The sequence below is a fragment of the Euprymna scolopes genome, chromosome 5 (assembly GCF_053919585.1).
Source record: "Euprymna scolopes isolate OS-2025 chromosome 5, ASM5391958v1, whole genome shotgun sequence".
NCBI classification, from domain to species: Eukaryota; Metazoa; Mollusca; class Cephalopoda; order Sepiida; family Sepiolidae; genus Euprymna; species Euprymna scolopes.
This window is the reverse complement of record NC_136486.1, coordinates 10100383-10117143: the sequence shown is the minus strand read 5'-3', so window position 1 is coordinate 10117143 and position 16761 is coordinate 10100383. Positions and strand designations below refer to the sequence as shown.

General features: G+C 31.7%; 1 protein-coding gene across 3 annotated transcripts in view; it reads right to left on the bottom strand.

Annotated features, from left to right (window-relative positions):
- LOC145276701 (uncharacterized) overlaps nucleotides 1-16761 on the bottom strand; it is a 108105-nt gene that overhangs the window by 67039 nt on the left and 24305 nt on the right. Inside the window, exon 1 of one of the 3 annotated variants that reach the window (XM_080127895.1) lies at nucleotides 1903-3920. The exons of the other annotated variants lie outside the window; for them this stretch is intronic. The gene's annotated coding sequence lies outside the window, so the exon portion shown is untranslated. Of the gene's footprint in view, nucleotides 1-1902; nucleotides 3921-16761 lie in introns of those variants that run through there. 3 annotated transcript variants of the gene reach the window in all.

Here is a 16761-nt window from a genome sequence, read left to right as displayed (position 1 = left end):
TAAAATGTAAAGGTATTATTGTTCATTCTGTGATTCGAAACCAATCCTCAAAAATAAAACAATTTATGAGATTTTTTAATGTCACCCCTAAAACTGACGAATTTCTTTTTCTCTTGTAGTCATAAAGCCATCATTACTAAAAAAAAAAAAAAAAAAAAAAAAAAAAAAAAAAAGATATATAGAAAAATCATTAAAAATGAATTTATTAATTTGTTTTCAATAAAAAAAAAAAAAAAACGACTATTTCAATTTTGTTATTAATATTTCATTAAAAAAAAAAAATGGATTCAGTTGTAAAAAACAAAAACATGTCAAATTTCTATTTGTCCACCCTCGTAAAATGTCCATTTACGTAAAAACTGCGATTGTTTATGTTGATAACTTTCGAGAAAAAATATATCAGAAAAAAATGGAGAAACATACGATTATATTTTAAATTAAAAATTATGAAAATTTAATTAAAAAATATAAAAAAATTAATTAAAAACCTAAAACTGACTTTAAAAAAATGTTTTAATAATTAAGATTTTAAGAACGTTTAATTAAGATAAAAATGAAAGACAGTAATTTATTTTTCAAAAATATCAAATTTTAAAGATTTTTAAAATAGTTGTCATTTAAAAGAAATCTATAATAAAATTGTGTAATCAGTTCTCATGTGCCTATATTTCTCGTCTCTATGTGACTTACACATCCTTTTTTTTTTTTACTATTTAATCGATTATTTATTAAAATAAAAAATTCACTCGAGTAAATTACGAAGAATAACTTTAATATAATATGCTATTTTTGAACAGTATTTCCTAGTTAAATCGAAGGTTTACGGTATCTTGTTTATTAAATTAAGTACAGAATAGTTACAAAACACCCTCCCCATGTTAAGAATAGCTTTCTAGATAATACCGTTGTTATTTTAACACGGTAACTCTGCCTAAGTACCACTTTTTAAAATGCTATTTCAAACCATTAAAATCCACTTAAATGCATTTTGGTTTCTTCTAAACAAGCCATTCCGGTACTTATGCACTTATTATATGTACCGCGCCTAAATATTATTTCCAAGTTTTACAATATCTTTTTTATATTATTAAATTGTTAGGTGAAAGTACAGCATAGTCACAAAATACCTTTTCCGTGTTAAGAATGGCTTTCTAAATAATAACGTTATTATTTCAGTATGTTATACTCATTTTAATATTTTCTTGTTAATAGCTGAAAAAATAAAGGAAAAAAATCGTAAAACATTGGAATTTTGACGCCTTTAAACTGTCGAATTGAAAATCATTTAAACGCTTTCCAATTCTTAGCAAATCCTGATTTATTAAACAAAAATATTGAATGTTTTGGAAACTACATACAATAAATAGACATTAAAACAAATTTGAATTAAAACAAAAAAAAAAAAAAAACAAGTCATTTACTTGACTCCTCACGAGGGCAAAGTTAGACACAAGGTCAATTTTAATGGGGAGGGGGGTCAGCTCCCCAAGAAATACGATTTTTTAATATTTCGTAACTGAACGAATAATTTAAAATAATTTAATAACCAAACGATACTGTACAAATTAAGTTTCAAGATTCTAATAATAATAATTTGACGAAAGAGACATGATTGTCAAATGACTGCCGGACAACGCCAGGTAAGTCGAGGTCGTAAAGAAATAAAAAGTCGAAACGAAGAGAAAATGAGACGAAAAAATAAAGATGAGCTTCTTGGATAGAAAGAAGAAAAAAATGGAGAGATTTCGTTATTTTCACACGCCTTGAAAATTTGAAAATCGAAATATTAAAATCAATGTACATTTTTAAATAAAATAAATTCCATGAGATAAAAAAGGGGACATTTAACGAACAAAACCCTATATTTTGTAGTTTATAACTTTCTAAAAAAAAAAGTCTTACCCGAAAATGTCGACTATTTCTTGGCGTAAAATAAAAATAACTATTTTGAAAATGATTTTGAACGACGAGGGAAAAATTAAAAATCAAACAAAAAATATGATGAAATTTTATTGGATATAAATTCGAAAATCATTTCCAATCTTTTCCTTCTTTCATTTTTTTTTTTTTTTCCTTTTTGATTTCCCGTGGTTCACCCTCTCCCTCTATTCTATTTTTCCTTCATCTTTCGTTTCTTCCGTTAATTCCTCCCTCTTTTCTTCCTTCCTTTCTCTTCATTTTTTTTCTTTTATTCCCCCTTCCTCCTTCCTTTTTTCATTTCTTCCTCCATTCCCCTTTTACTTTTCTTTCATCCTTTCTTCTATCTTTCGTTGTTACCGGCATTTCTTCTTTTTCTCGTTCCTTTTCTTTGTTTCGTTCTTTTATTTCCCCTTCTTCCTTCCTTTCGTTTCTGTCTTTCCTTGCATCATTTTCCCCCTTTTCTTCCTTTCCATTTTTTTTTTAAACATTTTTCCCCCTCTTCTTCCATCCTTTTTTATCTTTCGTTTTTTTCATTCCTTCTTTTTTTCATTTCCTATTTTCACTTTTTGATTTCCCGGAGTTTCCCCTCGGCCCTCCTCTTCTATTTTTTTCCTTCATCTTTCGTGCCTTCCGTCATTTCTTCCATTTTTCTTCCTTCCTTCCCTTCTTCATTTTTTCTTTCATTTCCCTTTCTTTTTTTCATTTCTTTCTTCATTCCTCCTCTTCTTTCCCTTTTTATTTCTTTTCTTCCTTCCTTTCCCTTCATATTTCGTTTCTTTCCTTCCGTTATTTCCTTCCCTTTTCTTCCTTTCTTTTCATTTTTCTTTTATCTTTTATTTTCCTTCCTTCTTTCTTCATTCTCTCTTCTTTCCCTTTTCTTGTTTCTTTTTCCCTTCCTCCTCTTCTGTTCCTTTCTTTTAATCTTTCGTTTCTTCTTTCATTTTCCCTCTTCCTTTCTTTTCTTTCGTTTCTTCCGTCATTTATCCTCTTCTTTTCCATTATTTTCTTCTTTCCTTCCTAATTTAATTATGCAAATGAGGATTCAAGAAGAAAAAAAAAAACATTTTTGTTTGTTGATGCTAAAAAAATGATCGGAATAAAAAAAAAAAGTTATTAAATTGCGTTATCTTTTAGTTCGAGTTAAGACGAGAGAATTTTATAGATCAAATTGCAGATAATTAAAAAAAAAATGTAATTCAATGATAAGAAAAAAAGAAAAGAAAAATCAAATTTAATTTTAAAATGTTGTTCTTTTCCGATATTGTTAATAATGTTAATTATAATTGATTATTGAGGAAGGGCACAGACAGCACAATTGGAAAAGATTAATTACAAAAAAAAAAAATAAATAAATAAATAAATAATAGGGGAAAAAAGATTTGTGATTAGAGATCAAAAGAAAACATTATCGATTTTTTCGCGAAACACAAACAAGGATAAAAAGGAAAAAAATAGTTTGTATTTATTGTAAAAATAAAAATGGGGCTAAAAAGAAACTTGACTCCGTTTCAGTTTCATAACACAAAGTGAAATCAAAAATAAAAATCTTTTTACAAAATAGTTTACTTCATTTTTAATTTAAAAAAAATGGTTTTAATGGATTTACAAAAAAATAAAAATAAATAAATAAATAAAAAGCAAAAACAGATGAAAAACAACATTAACGAAAAGAAAACGGTCACCACTATGTACACATTCACTGTATATGCAAGGATGCGGTTTGTGTAATGAAGCTTTTGTAAGTTTGATTTTCAAAATTCTTAGAAAAGAAAAATTCAGGTATTTGCCGACAATGATCCTAAACTAAACTAAACAAATCTTTACAATGTCGAATAATAATAAAAATGACGTATTTCATCCTGAACGTAGAACAGATTTTATAATTAAAAAAAAAAAAATTGTTAATTTCAATTAAGCGTTTTTTGCATCAGCCAAGAAAAATATCTAATTTCCTTTTTATCAAAAGATTATGGGAAAAAAAACATCCATCTAATTCCCATTCACCCCACCCCACCCACCCAGATTTCGGCAAAACAAGGTGTTATCAGCCTCTTCCTCATCATGATCATCATATAGTATGAATCCGAGGATTCTATTGTTGGCATTGGTTTCCTTGATATTTCTCTAACCATAATTCTTTCTAGAAAGACATCAAACTTGGAACACCCAGGTCGTCAGTCCGTGCCGTTAACCACCTCCCTGTTAGCAGCATGACCAGAAGGCAGTGCTTTTCCATAGGAGCCACCACTTATCAAGGCACAGGATAAGGGTTAATGATGTACCTATTTACTATGCCTCCCCACGGGACAGAGTTAGACACCAGGGTCGTTTTTTAACGTGGAGAAAAGGTACAAAAATAAAAATTGTCTCAATCGTGAAGGATTTCTCCTCCACCGAAAGAGAACAAAAAATAGAAGTGCAGCATCTGAAGAACAGATGGTATTTATTTGCTCCCCCACTGAGCAAATTAGGCACAAGGCCGTTTTTAATGTGAGGTAAAAACCAGCTCCCCTAAAAGGGGTCACTCTGGTTACCAAAAATAATAATTGTCCCAGTATAGAGGGTTTCCCCTCCATTGACTGGTACAAATTATCTTAAGTGCAGCATCTGAAGAACAGATACTACACTTTGATCTTGTCCCGAAGGCCAAGAAAAGGTTAATGATGTACAGTCAATGAGACAATATCGTAAAAAAAAATTTTTTTTAATCGTAAATTGAATTACTTGACGGGACGGTTCATCAAGAACTTGTTTGCGTTGGGCTTGAAGACGACCATATCGTAGTCAGCTGGAAAGCAGGTAAATGGGAGAGAGTTTCACAGGCGTGCAGTTCTCAGAAAAAAGCTTTGTTAATAGAATCTACGTTTAGTTTTAGGCATAGATAAAGAGTGGGGGAACTTATTAATAGTGGTTTCAACTAGACGAGTGTTTTTCATGAAAGTTTGTTTGGCAGGGAGGGGGACTATAGATTGGAGCTCAGACAAGCACTTGCCATGAAAAAAAGTTATTGTTAAAATTTATTATTGGAATTTATTTTTGTCAATATTTTTCTAGAAATGTGTGAATTTCTAGGGTTACTTGAATTGTTTTCCTATCGTCTCGTATAACTAGCAACAGTACCTGTGAGTTCCAAAATGCGGGTCTCACATAAATGAAACCATCCATCAGAAAGAGAACCAACTTTTGTCATATATTCAAGTCTTGACCAAACAGTTGAGTCTTCACTCTGCAGGTATTTACCTCTCACCCACCGCGAGGGGATGTGAAAAGGTTGGAAGGTGGGAAAATGAGCCAGCGCACCAAGAGGAGGAATATTCTGGCCTTGCAAAAATAAGTCCGAGTAACAAAGTCGCCTCAGACAAAAAGCGATAAACTTGCTCCTCCCGAAAGCCGCAAGGCAAGGCCTGGAAGGATGGACCTCCTACCAGGACTTCTGGAAGAAAAAGGCCCTCGAAATGGTCCGGTTTCTGTCGGACTGATTGTCTAGAGTGGAATCTCGAGTGACGTACATGTTATCGAGAGTGGCTGTAAGATTGTCCTTCATCAATCTAAATTCCCCACCATTACCACAGATACGTTGACAGGGCCTAAGCCTTGAATTGAAACCAGCCTTTGTTGTCCTAACCCACACAACATCCAGGCAGTAAACAAAGTACCAGAAATGGCAATGGTGATAGAGATGGGACACAATCCAAAAACTTGTAACACAAATACTCAGAAAAAGATTTGAATGCATATCAAAAAGACTCCCTGAAAAAGTTCTCCAGAAATCAAAGCAAACTCAAATTAAGAAATTACAAAAAAAAAAAAAAAAAAAAATTATATAATTAAAAGAATTGTAAGACAAAAAATATCATCCGTCTTTGACAATATACATTCAAAACGTAACATTTTAAATTAAAATAGTAAAAAAAAATGTTATAATTTTAGCTAATTTTATTCAATTGATTTGGCATAGTTCGTTGTTCGCTAATGTTCCAGGGAACTACGGTTCAACACTCAATCAAGCAAGACACCCAGCAAAACGAGTGATACCTTCCGCTATACATTGGTATAGTTGCTAATGAAAAGCGGGCCTTTGACTCGCCCACGATCACTTTACTTTTTTCACTACTCCAAATAATGTAATAACTAAACGATACTGTAATTTGATTAAAAATCTCACAAAATTAAATTGTTAAAACAAAAAGGGAAAAAATCCATCATGCAACGCGGTTTTAAAAATGTACTAGTAGACCGCCCGGCGTTGTCTGTTTGTAAAGTATGCTTAAATATGATATTTTAATTCATGCAGATTTTATATTTATTATATAAAGCCTATTCTTTATTGATTATTATATTGTACCCAATATAGTAGTACCATCAACTGGAATCGAAACCAAAACATTTAGCTCTCCAGTGGTATTCACCTACCATATGACCTACGGACAGAGTGATATAAAAACATAACGTTATTTAAACGTCCAAATGTACATTTTCACATGTGTAGAAGAGCACCTTAAGTCGACTTACGCCTGTCAAGTTCCAAATTTTCAATTTTGACCCCATAGCAGCATTTTTTACCGGCTAAAAACCAAATCGAATTTGTTCCACAGGTTTGAATCCCCTATATATCAAGTTTAAAGTCTTTTTTTTTTTTTTTTTACATGGGGATCACCACTTATCAAGGCCCGAAGGCCACTCAGGGATAAGGGTTATTGCGTGTACAGTAATCAATGAGATAGTATTGTAGTAATCATTAGTATTGGGGGTTTTGATAGAGTGTCTTACTTAGGGGGCGGTTTGTCAGGAGTTTGTTTACGCTGGACTTGAAGACGTCCAAGTTGTAGTCAGGTGGGAAACAAGCAAGCGGCAGAGAGTTCCACTGGCGTGCAGTTCTAAGAAAGAAGCTTTGTTCATGGAATCTACGTTTGGATTTAGGCACAGATAAAGAGTGGGGAAAATTATTGACAGTAGTTTCAGCCAGACGGGTGTTTCTCGTGAAAGAATGGCGAGGGGGGGGGGCGAGGGATTGGAGCTCAGACGAGCACCTGTCATGGAAATAACGATAAAACAAAGACAGGCTCGCAATGTCTCTTCTGTGGGAGAGAGGCTGCAGGGAAGAGAAAAGGGCATCCCCTACTAAACCACGAAGTCTATTTTGTAATCTGTCAAGGTAGGATAGGCTGTTTTTAGCAGCTCCTGCCCAGATGTGGCAGCAGTACTCCATCCTTGGACGTACTTGGCTTTTATACAGATAGAGAATTGCATTAGTAGTGAGATATCTTCTGGAGCGGTAGAAGGATCCCACCATCTTTCCAGCGACCTTGGCAACAGACTTGATGTACGTGTTCCATTTCAGATCAGGAGTAAAGGTCAAACCCAGTCAAAACATGGAGCCTCTCCAAGACGAGAGCCATCCATTTCAATTGATGCCAGATGGGGATCAGAGCGTTGATGATGTAAAGATAGAAGCTTGGTTTTGGATGCATTAAAAGTGATCAGCTACTTTTTCCCCCCATTGTATCACGCACTCAAGATCAGAGGAGAGAGAATTAGAGAGAACCTTGTCATTTACAGCTTTTGATGTGTTGCCATAGATGGTCGTGTCATCAGCATAGATGTCAACGAATGATTTAAGTATGTGTTTTGGGAGATCATTGATGTAGATCAGGAAGAGAGTTGGGCCCCTGGGGGACTCCAGCATTAATACTGTGGGCTTCTGATTTCTACCCATCAACCACTATTCTTATGAACCTATCAGAGAGAAATGATTTAATGATTGAGAAAACATTTCCAGTAATACCGTAGCTGGAAATCTTATGAAGTAGGCCCTTATGCCATAACTTATCGAAGGCCTTCGATATGTCAAGAGCAATTGCCCCGGAAAGGAAACCTTTAGATTCACTAATCCAGGAGTTTGGTAAAGACCTTTCATATGCACACACATATTTTAATTCTTGCAGATTTCCTATATATTATTATAGATTTAATGTTCTACTGATATATATATATATATATATATATATATATATATATATAATTATAAAACTCAAATGACCTTGTAACGGGTGTTGTAACCCAACATCCGGTTTATGACTTCCAGTTGCGCATGCATACATAAACATGAACCCATAACAGCATAAACAAATAAATACCATCTTCCTTTTTTTTTTTTTTTAATTTTTTAAATACACCCTTCTTAAAAACATTCATACATTTTCTTCTACACTACCAACATAAATAAATAACCCCGAAAATGTTTTAATTTGCATTACAAATAAATAATCAACGCGACAATAAAACATATTGTTTTACTGTGTATGTTTTCAGCATCCCAATTGTTTTTTTTTGTTTAAATTATCCAAATAAACAATTGTTAATACTTTCTGCATTTTTTTTACATTGTTAATTTTCGTATTACGTTTAAGTTATTTTAAATAAATTTACTTTAACCCGTTGAGAACCATAAGAGCATTTTACAATGGCGATTTACCTACCACTCCCATTTTTTATTTAATTAATTCTCCATTTTATAATACACCTTTCTTAAAAGACATTCATACACTGTCAACATAAATAAATAACCCTGAAAATGTTTTTTTTTAATTTGCGTTACAAATAAATAATCAACGCGACAATAAAACATATTGTTTTACTGTGTACGTTTTCAGCATCCCAATTGTTTGTTTTTTTCCGCGTTTAAATTCAAAGATATATCAAAATTTGAATTTAACTTTAAGTATTATGGTATCTGTTCAGTGTAAATTTACCTATAAGTATGGCAAACCACTTATAATTTAATAGGTGTAAGTTTTTTTTTTATTTCAAAAATAAACAATTGTAAACAGAACGACTCATAGAAATCTATCTATATTCTTTTTTCATTTTAATATACTTTCATAGAAATGTTTCTGTCATGTCACAAAAAACTATTTTCATTACGTCACAAGTGTCACGCTCATACATTAATTCCATAGCTAATATAACATACTGACCCAACGGGTCACAGGTAGTCCAGTATATTATAAAGCTGTGATTTCAAAAATTAAAAAAATATATTCGTATGACTTGGGTGCGTCAGCTTGAATCGAAACCAAAACGAAAACTTATGAATATATATAAATAACCTGAGTCCCATCAGCTATAATCAAAACCGAAACTTATGAAGAATTCATGGTAAAACTATTTATTGCAATAAATGGTAGTCCGTAATAATCAAACGATAGTCACTCGGATGTAAGCATGACACAAAATAAATCACACACACTCTATCTATTAATATATAGATTATATTGGACCCAATAGATAGTAATCATGTAAAAAAAAAAAAAAAAATTACTCATGCACCACCACTGCTGTAGCTATGAAGACATGTTCACTACAAGGCTAAAAATTAAAACATGAACCAATAGCTATTATATTACGCATGCATATTTGTAATGTTAACATATGCAAAACTATTTTTTTTTTTTAATTTTCACTTTTGCACAGTTTTTTCCTGGCTAAAACCAAATATAAAGTTTTGTATGGGTTCGAATACCCTATATATTAAGTTTCATATCTGTAGACCAAAATCTAATAAAGGAGTTTGGTAGGCAAAATTTTTAAACAAATATATATATATATATATATATATATATATATGCATACATAAATATATATAGTAAGAGGTTTGTGTTGACTATAACCTTTTTACGCAAATATTACGTAAGTATAAATCATGTAGAATATCGGCATGAATATAATTACACGTAATAGTTAACTAAAGATGATCATCTCATAAGAAAACCGAAAAAACTAATAGGGAATTAATTAAAATGAATGTTTAAAAGAATATGCAAATTAGCTAGATCAGATGGATGCAATACCACGACCCATATATAACAAAGTTGTATTTTCTTTTTAAATTAATAGAAAAAAGGATTTTTAATATGAATAAACAACAACAAAAAATGCATAGGAATATATATATATATATACACACACACACACACACACACACACACAAGCAGACCGCCCGACGTTGCCCGGTCACAAAATATACTTAAATATATTTTAATTCATGCAGATTTTATATTTATTATTATAGAGAAAATTCTCTTTAGGGTATTAGTTGGGATCCAATATATCAGTACTGATTACAAAAGTTAAAAACATTCAGCAGTCAAAACTTTATCATTATTTAGCACTTCAGCTTTCATTGTTACTTTCTGAATTACCACCAGATGGACATAAAAGGCTAAAAATGAAGCAAGTTTAAGCTAAAAATAGATGTGTATGCATGCCCAGAATTTAGTCGATTTACTCTTCCCAAGGTCAACTTTTTTGTTTGCAATTTTGACCCCTAGGCTCAAAACCAAATCGAAAATATTCCTAAGGTCCAAATACCCTATATAACAAGTTTCAAATCTAGACTAGATATTCAGAAAGGAGTTTGGTAAAGAAGCTTCTCAAACACACAAACAAGGTGATTATATATATATATAATTATAAAACTCAAATGACCTTGTAACGATGTATGTAACCCACTTTCTGGTTTACAACATCCGATTGCGCATGCACGCATAACCTGCACACTGAAATATTAATGTTATTATTTCGAAATTATTATTTAACATGGGAAGAGTGGGGTTTAAAATAACTTAAACGTAATACAGAAATGAAAGATGTAAAAAAAAAAAAAAAAAAAAAAAAAGCAGATATATCAAAATTTGAATTTGACTATAATAAGTATTATGGTATCTGTTCAGTGCACATTTACCTATAAATATGGCCAACCACTTATAATTCAGTAACTGTAAATTTGCTTTTTTTTTTAAAAATAATCAATTATAATAAACAGAACGACTCATAAAAATCTATCTATATTCTTTTTTCATATTAATATACTTTCATAGAAATGTTTCTGTTATGTCACAAAAAACTATTTTCTTTATGTCACAAGTGTCACGCTTACACATGAATTCCATAGCTAATATAACATACTGACCCAACGAGTCACGGGTAGTCTAGTATATATATATATATATATAACAGGTCCTTGTGCTAGAATATTTTCGTCCTAAATTCTACCCAATTATGCACGATATAGAAACTATGGATAAATAGAATTAAGCATAATAGTTACAGGAAATGAATCATTTAATAAAAAAAACATAAAAAATTATTAAGTAATTAATCGACACTTTTTTTTAAAAGGAATATGCAAATTAGTTAACCTTCATGTAGTCGCTAATATATCCATGACTGAGTATATTAAAAAGTCAGTTTTAATAATTTTTAAATAGAAAAAGTAGGCTTTTAGTATCAGTGTCAGAGCAAGGGAAAAATTTATATATATATTATACACAGACATCTGTGTGCTAGAACGTTTGCATCCTAAATGCTATGCAATTATGCACAATGTAGAAAATATGTATAAATAGAACTGAGCATAATGATTAAATGAAACCAATCATCTATTAAGAAATCATAAAAAATGAATAATTAAAATTCATTTTCCAAAGAATATGCAAATTAGTTAATCTAGCATATCCACGACAGATTATATTAAGAAGTCCGTTTTAATAATTTTTAAATAAAAAAAACATAGGCTTTTAATATTAATGTAAGTGCGACGAAAACCTTACATAGAAATAGATATAGAGGTTATTTCGTACAATGCTTAGAACGCCGTTCAAAGAAAAAAAAAAAAAAAAACGAAGTAAAATACACTTGTTTTTTTATACATTTATTTTTGGACACAAATAAATTTGATTCTTATTTCGAATGCAACCTAATTAAAAAACACAAAAGTACAGAAAAATATGATGTATGTAACCGTCACGGAACGAGATGTCATATTCCAAAAATCATGAAAACTAATCAAGTAGTTTTATTTATATAAAGAAAAACATTTTTAAACGATTTAAAGCGATTAATATAGAATCGGTAGCATTACGAGGCTGATCTCACAACTTTGAACAAATGTAGACTTATCTGAGCTTTTTTTCAGATGGCGATGCGAAATAAAACTACTTGATTAATTTACGTGACTTTTGGAATATGACATCTTCGTTCTGTGACAAGTACGTACATCATAAAGCTTTTTCTATACTTTTTTCTTTCTTTTTTTTTCAATTAGGTGGAATTCTAAATAGGAACCGTAAATTTTACACAGTTAGTATATTTTGTTTTTGTTTAAAAAATACATTATTTAATCTGGTATCTTTTGAGTTTAATTTACTAATTATCGTTGAAATAGTTTTAGAAAACTTTTTTCAAAGATTTTTAAAGTTGACTTATTTGGATTTATTCCAACAATTTTTTTTTTTTTTTTTTCAACATTTTACACTGGAATTTTTTTAACGCGTAAATATAGATATTTTTTCCTTTTTGAGATTAACTTTGATCTCTTATCTTTCAAACTCAATCAAAATTTAAACAAACTAAAAAAATAATTATGATAAGCCTCTTTTAAGAGACATAGGGGTCCGTTTTCTTCGGTCATTTTATCGATGAAAACATTTATGGAGCCAGTAACTATTTTCCTTTCTTTTCCAAGACAACAACCAAAAGGCTTGATGATAATTGAAGGCGAAACTGACCGAAACGTTGCACAAATAACACTCAAGATGAGAACAGTCTCATCGAAACAAGTGATATAAATAATATCGAAATCTTACAATCATGGATCCCGAACAATGCTTAGAAAAACAAATAGTCCTGTAAATATCTAATTTATTGCCATGAGATATACCACTTATCAAATGTGAAACTATATTATTATGATTAAGGTTCACAGACAACAGCAAGTGCCTATCCTGGTATAAAATATTATAAAGAAAGACTGCTTTTTAGTGAGGAGTGATAAAAGGCTTGCAAGAACGGTACTGAAGCCACCTAAAAAAAAAAATAAAAAAAGATTAAAAAAAAAAAAGATACAAAAAAAAAAAGAGGAGGCTCCAAAGCACTTTTAATAATCACCCTTTCTGAGTTTCTTCTCAATCTGCATGCAAAGCGGTACTGAAACTGTCCAAATAAAACAAAACAGGCATCGAAAGAACTTCTAAAATCAGTTCACACCTCTGAAGAAAAACGTAAGTAATGATAAATAATAACCCTTATCCCTGAGTGGCCTTCGGGTCTTGATAAGTGGTGACTTCCAAGTCAAAAAAAAAAAAAAAAAAAAATCCATCTAAAACAAATTTGCAAAAGTGCCGAGTCATTTCCTCTCTTGAAGAATAACTTGAAAACTACCTCTCTTCCCCCCAACATGGCCAGTTTACCCTCAATAAAGCAATGTTGATGAAGAAATATAAACTTTGTGAATCTTTGAGTAGTAGTTTTAGACTTTTAGCTGGACACACAAACCTGTCCTTTATATAATAAATTTAACATTCTTCGTCTAGAAAAAACAAAGGGAAACAGGGTTTGGTCAGCTTAATTACTAAAATGGACACACTATTTGGATTCTTTCGACTACTGTACTATTTTCACAATGTTTCAGTCGATGTAACTTCCAACTTTCTTCAAATGCATCTTGTCGAACTGAGGAATTTGCATGGAATTTCGAACGGAACCCTTTATTTAATCTATGAGGGTAAAATGCTTTGTTCCATCAGCCATGACTGGGAAAAAGTCCTAAGTAATTTGCAATTGTATTTTGAGTGTCATCTTCGCGTAGGGGATTGAACCGTCAAGCTCCAAAAGAGTGAAGTATGCCACGGGTCCTTGCAAGTTCAATAAGATAAACTTGAAGAAGGTCGGAGGTTACATCAACAGAAACTTCGTGAAAACAACACTCAAGGTAAAATAATACAAATAATCGATCCTCATCTAAAAAATTTAGAAACAAAGGTTTATGCCTCCAAAAATTCAAGGTATGATGCATATAATGGTGTAGCTCTAATTTTGGAGCTTTGATGAGTCACCATTACTCCCTCGATTACTCTGTATCATAATAGTAGAATCTGCCAGGATTCCATCTATGGATGCAATAAAATTTAATCACCAAACTGCTTCAGACACCCTTGAGCAAGGTGTACACCTCTACTCAACCCCACAACAAATCCACCTTTCCCATACTTTTCTACCCTTATTTTGCAACCCTATAAATTACTCAAGCTCTACTTCAAACCATCTTAGGTATGACACAAAAATTGCATTGAGCGGCAAGGCCCAAATTTGGTTTGGTTTTGTAGTATATCAACCCTTTTCAGGTTATGTAATGCTGAATCCAGTAATTAAAAACCGACCTTGTGTCTAACTCTGCCTTTATGGGGAGGCAAATGAATAGAGACAAACTGCAACAAGAAACAACCAATTAACCATGGATGCAACCATTTTGTTTTTGACGGATTAAAGTGTACTATATATTCTATTTCAGTATGCCATTCTCCAAGGCATTACCTCCTCTTATCAGGGAACAGCAGCAAAAAGGAGTACTACACATTGCTACATTTTCTTTTGCAGCCCTCATGCATGATGGGATTAGCTAGGCATCTTTGTCTTGTTCATCATGGCTGATGGAACGGGGGGGGGTAAATATGTCCATATTAAAACTGACGTTGTGACTAACTTTGCCCTCGTGGAGAGACGAGTACGATAGGGATAGACTGCACCGACAAATGCTGTTGTCAGATGCCATTGATGTGTTCATTTTTCAGCTTTCAGTGTGTGAAGGTATGAATCTGATAATTCCTGGCTTATATAATATTCTGCTTCATCCTCAGATAAACAATCAAAAATATTTAAGGGTGGAGTATAGACATTCGTGGCGGAGGCTAATTTCTAAATAAATAAAACTATTACACAACATTGCGCATGTATCTATGTGGAGTTCTCAACTTTGATGGACAAAATTTTAAAAAAAATTTTTTTATTTACTATTAATCGAATATTTATTGAAATCAAAAATAAAATAATTAAAAACAAAAACAAATGTGTAAAAAGTTCTTTTTAAAAAAAAAAGGTAGATATGAGTATTTTCATTTTTCTCTAAGCCCGGGCAACACTCAGTGTTTCTTCTAGCCTTCACCTCTCCCAAAACGAAAAAAGGTCAAGGCCAATAATCCATAGATGCTTGTGATGATGTTCAAAGAAGTTATGAAAGGTCAATTTTAGGGGCGGTTCACCCTGCCTATCTGGGTAGATAACACAAGGATAATGACGAAATGATACCGACCACCACTGCAGTATTTCATCAGATTTTGGCGAAATATTTCGGAATATTGTCGATTAAACAAGCTAAACCATCAGACTTCCATGTTATGATTTTTAAAAGATGTTTAGATGATGTATCTGTTAAACATGATATTTTAATTAAATAAAATTCTCCTTGGGTTATGTGCTTAACTTAAGACACTATGGAACGTAACCCTTGACATTTCAAGAGGTTATTCCTTTCTTAATGGCTTGCCATTTACAAACGACGCCTGGACAATTGTGGGTTTTAAATACACCCAATGCACCATTTTCAAAATTAAAGAGAATTATGTGAACATTTAGAGTTTCATCGATAACATTGTGAAAATGTTTTTGTTTTTTTAAATTTTTGCAATAATCAAAATTTTTCAGAGAGGGTTATACAATTTCGAATCGTACATGTTCACCCCCCCCACCCCGAAAAGGTCACAAAAAAAATGTCATGGGTGGGTGTTGTTATCCTCACCTAAATAAAATGGGTGCTTATGCAGAAGACGGACCACACTATTTTGGGGGTAGGATTTTCAAATAGAATTCAATTTTTACGGTATCTTTTATTAATTAAACTGTTAGGTAAAAATACAGAATAGTTATACAGCACTACCTCCGCATGTTAAGAATGGCTTTCTAGATAATAACATTATTATTCAGCATGGTCCGTATTCTGCAGAAGTGCCATGGAATGGACTGTACATATCTTGCATTGCACGGTAATGTTTACTTTTATTTTTGTCTCGTTCTATATTTGTTTTGAATTTAAATTTCACTATTACGATTTGATTTGGCCATTCATGTATTAATTGAATGAAATTTTTATTAAAAGTAGAACGAATTTTAACATATTTTAATTTAATTTTAATTTAATTGTATTTATTTATTTGTTTGCAGAATATTATCCCCATCTTCTAGTTGTTGTTGCACAACGTTTTGGCCAATTATTCCTCAGGTCGTGAAACGCGACGGGATAGGAATGCCGAGTCTCTTAACTGTATCCTCAGTAATTACTGCCTTCCATAGTTGTCGTCTCGCCACGTTTTTTTTTTTTTTTGGCCAACTAAGCCTCTGGCCGGCCTTGGGTAGGATTGAAACCATTATTTTCAGACAATGCTCACCTGAAACTGCAAAGATTCAACATCTCTATCCAATGCGCCACGGGCCTCGAAAGAATAGTAACTATTTAATAGTTGGCCGAAACGTTGAGCAACGACTAAAAGATGAGGATAATAGTCCGAAAATAAATAAACAAATCCAATAATAATATTTTAATTAGGTTTTCAAAAAATTATTATATGCAAATTGGCTCAAAAACTTTCGGCATTTGCTAATAATTTTAAAGCCAGAATTATTTTTTATTCAACAGTTCAAATGCTTCCAAAGTTATAAGGATCACGAAGTAATTCATTAATCAACTGTTAACAAAATATTGAAATGATTGATGTGTTTGTGAAGAAACGGAAATGCATTCTGATGGATTTAAATTAGTCTTATTCATTTTTTAAATAGGATTTTTTTTTAATTTCGTTTTATTTAACGCTATTGATTTTTTTTTTTTTTTTTAAATTAATTCAGTATGAATAGTAAATACATTTTTAAAATGTCACGCAAAAACGAGAATAAAAACACAAGTGGTCACAATTTTAATTTAATTTTACCCAAAGGGAGTTTTTGATTGTC